At 34.4% G+C, this 4,336-nt stretch overlaps 1 protein-coding gene across 3 annotated transcripts in view; it reads left to right on the forward strand.

Moving 5' to 3' along the window:
* The window catches only part of LOC108750834 (elongation of very long chain fatty acids protein 4-like), a 24,726-nt gene that overhangs the window by 10,179 nt on the left and 10,211 nt on the right, over positions 1-4,336 (forward strand). The window contains exon 1 of one of the 3 annotated variants that reach the window (XM_018490634.1): positions 3,027-3,317. The exons of 1 other annotated variant lie outside the window; for it this stretch is intronic. The gene's annotated coding sequence lies outside the window, so the exon portion shown is untranslated. Of the gene's footprint in view, positions 1-3,026; positions 3,318-4,336 lie in introns of those variants that run through there. One more of the 3 variants, XM_018490632.1, reaches the window with a different exon arrangement.

Here is a 4,336-nt window from a genome sequence, read left to right on the forward strand (position 1 = left end):
ATTGTATGTGATGTTATCTGATACGAGACAATGTGACTTATTGACAGTATTTCTGTTTTATTCATGAGAACAATGAAGAAATGCGAGAAAAGCTTACCAATTGAAATGTCACTTCACGAGTAGATATAAGTAAGGATATATGATAGGTCGTTTCCGACGATTATCACACATTTAATTGAATTGAATTTGATTAATTTGATAACTTAATTAAATGCTTGCTTCATAATATTTTCATAAAAGTGCGTAAAATTGTCTTTCGCATGATTCTTCGCGGAAAGAAAATGCATAACGACTGTTTGCAAAGGAAATAAAAATCTCGAAGGTCATTAAATTTCTAGTGACTGTATATCTAACGTCATGATACTAGTTTGTTTTTCTCTCTCGCGCGTTCCAAGGTTTCCCATGTAACAAAATCCTTATGCAATCCTTATTGATCGAGGTTTTTGCATAAGAAATTTTATGAAGAACTTGTTTATTTTCCAGCAATCCGGAAGAAACTTCTTCTCCAATTCGCTCGAATCGATTATCGGCGACAGAATAACGGACGTCCTTTATGAATTATTACTTTTTGTACGAGATCGTTTTTACTAGCGGTGTCGGTGAAATCTGTGAATTCGTAGATAAGTGGTACCGGTCCATTTAAGCGTAAATGGTAAATCATGACTAGGTGAAAGGTAAACAGGCGCCGATAGAGACATTGGTGCGTGGACCAAACGATTTGGATTTTGGAACCGTGCTACACAGTCGGCGAGCGGTCCATTGACCCGTTTCAATTCACCGGATTATCATTGACATAGGTTTTGTGCCTTCCACATCGCTTTCTCCTTGATCGCCGTTTTTCTTTTCGCGCCACATTTGTTGAAGCTACGTAGAGAAAAAATTCTCTTTTCGTCGCATTTACGAAGAAATATTAGATTTTATATAAGAATATAATGAACAGGCTCTCTATATTTAAAATAATAATAATAAGTAAATCTCAAGGCTCAGCGCGAAAGGGGTTGCGCATAGTTATTGATTGGAATTACTTCTTCATAAAACTGATGTCTTCCTTATTTCGTAATCTCAAACGTTTCAACTCACTTTGGAGTTCATTCTCAGTTTCATTCTCAGCAATATAACAATTAAAATTTGTCAAAATTTTGTCAAAACTGTCAAGCGGTCCGTCCAGAAGTGAGTCACTCTCCCAGAATGAGATTTCTACATGGTCTGTGTGGTTCCGTGTGTCAGATATATATACTTAATGCTTTTAACAGAATTTTTGACGAATCTTAATTGTAATATTGCTGAGGATGACTCCAAAGTGAGTTGAAAAAAAAAACGTTCAAGATTTCGAAATAAAGAAGACATCAGTTTTATGAAAAAGCAATTTTATTAATCAATAGTGCGCAACTTCTTCCGCGCTGACTCTCGTTGAAATTTACTTATTATTATTATTTGATATAAACTTATATTTTATATATATATATAAGTCGTCTTTATATTCCAGAACAATTAATAAAATAAGAGACACGTTTCTTTAAAAAACAATATTAAAGGGCAATAGTTTTCTCCGAGAATCGAATTACGATTTATTGAAGCTTTATTTAAATCCTTTTTACTTATACTTCTAATATTTTCTACGTTTAATACGCGTCGATTTCACGTATCGTTTGGAGATTATTGCTATCCTGAGGTAATATTTTCTACCGAGACTGGTTAACGAGAGGGAATCTCGATATTTCTCGCATTTCTTCGTCCTCTCCGCAACGCTCCAGCGCCCACTTTTCTGACACGAGACTCTTGGGCTGCAAAAACTGTTGTATGAAGAGGTCTCGTGACGAACGCGCGGAGATGCTGTACGACTCTCGCCTGGAAAACGAGGCTACAACAGTAACGTGTAGCCGATGGCACCTATATGACGGCGTTCCGCCATCGGTCTGAAAGATGGATCGTTTCGACAGATTTTTATCGGAGGAATTTTTTCCGAGACGTTATCTCGTTTACAATTAACTTGCTTAGCACATCATACGAGTGATGTCATCGACTATATCGCGTGTAATGATCGATGATTGATTATATTGTATGTATGCCGATGTTAGTAGCATAATCATAAAATAGAGTTTTGACAAGAGGCTTCCTTTTTAATAGGATTATTATAGACTTTGATTATTAAATTGCTTATTTTCACAAGACAAGATACCTACGAAACGACAAAATAATAAGCTGCCGATTGAATTATATTTTCCGCTCTAGTGTGTTGAAATGATTTTTATATTGAATGGTAACTTTTGTCAAAAACTGAACTGCGTTGAAATATAATTATCATTTTTTTTGCGTCACGTTATTTACAGTCGTAAATTACAATTGTTTTTGATAAAGATAAATAAATACATAATTATATGAATTTTATTTTAAATATTTAACAAGTTAACTTTATAATTGTTATAATATAGTATTTACATTAAAATTAATTAAGCAGATGCAATTAAAAGTATATTTGATGCCAATCTTTGAAAACCAATAAGAGATCACGGATGACTCAAAGATATAAAAACTGGAATGTTTAATAATCACTCTTATAGTGTGTAGTCACTCTTATATGTCATTCATTAATATGTAGTCATTTTTACACGTCATATACATCTTATTTTAAGGAATTTAATCAACACACGAACAGTCGCTTAAAGATTCGAGCTCATCAAATTGCAAGCGGAAGAAATCTACAAAAGGCCCGCAGGCTGTTGTCTCCATTCGTAGATCTCATTGCGAGATCGGCAGAAAAGGGGTGGGAGGGAAAGGGAAGGCGGACTGGCAACGATCAGAGGGTGGGATCCTGGGGATCCTACCACACGCGTTTCGCGTTGACCGATCTCGGCTGATCTATCCCCACGATCGATTCCCACCACGATCCATGGTTTTGGCCTCGTTTGCGTTTACATCGCTTATGCTCGCGGAAGATACCACCTCCGACGTTCTGATCGTCCACCACCAAAGCCACGGGTGGCAGAGGATACCAAGACACCAAAGTTATAAAGCGGACCGGCTAAGCTGGCGCGCGGCGCTGCCACTTTGTCGAGCGACCACGACGTGCCACGGTTTGTCTCCCGCTTTCGTGAAAGAAGAGGAGAGGTATTTCTTTCCCCGGCGGACGGACACCTCTCCCGCGGTGTCATCCTCTGAGGCGTACGGTCGTCGGGCCATGTCATTTTGACGTGGAGTCGTGGGTGCGGTTGTAATACTCCTGACACAATTCTGGTACGCCACTAGTTGCACGCACGAAGAGACCAAGGATCTGAATTTACTACATAAGGTACATTTGATTTAAAAAATCGCGCCAGGTAAGAAGATCCTTTTCGTCCCTCGAGAACAAGATATTTCTCCAAGTCGCGCGGGATTATTTTACGTATAGGCTACTTTGTGATAGGAAACTTGATCAACCAGTTATTCCCTGATTGGGCTTAATTAACACATTGCAAACTATAGGTGTACAAACGTAATTGAGTGATTACTGGAACAATATATTTTTTTTTTTTTTTGCAAAGTTGTAATGCAAGATAATATAAAGCGATTATTTTTTTTTTTTAAACTTCAGGATATATCAAGTGTATATCAAGTGTATAAAAAATGATTGGAAATTTATACTTTCCGTACAAAAATAAATAATATATAAATATGCAACAATTCAATGAAGTCAATATGTATATTTAACAATTAAAATGTATATTTTATAATTTGAATAATTTTTTTTATTTTATCTCAATTATTTTTAAAATAACATAATCTACTTCTTATTGAAATCATTTTTAATCTAAATTTTATATCGCTGTTTAAAACTTTTTATATTAATTTTAAATAAATAAGTAACTATGCAAAAAATAAATTAATGAACTATATAAAAAAATTAATAATTTTTTATTCTGTTAAAAAAATACATATAACACGTTCTTAATGCAATTATTTGCTGTAGAGTTTTTTTATTATTACAACATATATTATATGATAATGAGAATAGTAATTTGCTTAAATTAATTTTTAATCTTCTTCTAAAAACTGATAATGTCGCAATATCGTACTTGCAAACATGTAACTGTTGTGCAAATCCTTATCATTTCTTAAAAATCTTAGGTAAGCATTTAACAATTTTGCAACATAAAGACATTTTAATTTTATTTCAAGCGTTATATTACTTACGCAATGTTTTATGATGAACAACTGAAAAAATTTTAAATAAAATCGAAAATTATATTATCAAAGTAGGTTAAAATATTAAGTTCAGTTAAAAAAGGAACAAAAAACAAAATACAACACACACACACACACACACACACACACACACACACACAACAAACAACACAAA

Source organism: Trachymyrmex septentrionalis, unplaced genomic scaffold (assembly GCF_001594115.1).
Source record: "Trachymyrmex septentrionalis isolate Tsep2-gDNA-1 unplaced genomic scaffold, Tsep1.0 scaffold37, whole genome shotgun sequence".
NCBI lineage: Eukaryota > Metazoa > Arthropoda > Insecta > Hymenoptera > Formicidae > Trachymyrmex > Trachymyrmex septentrionalis.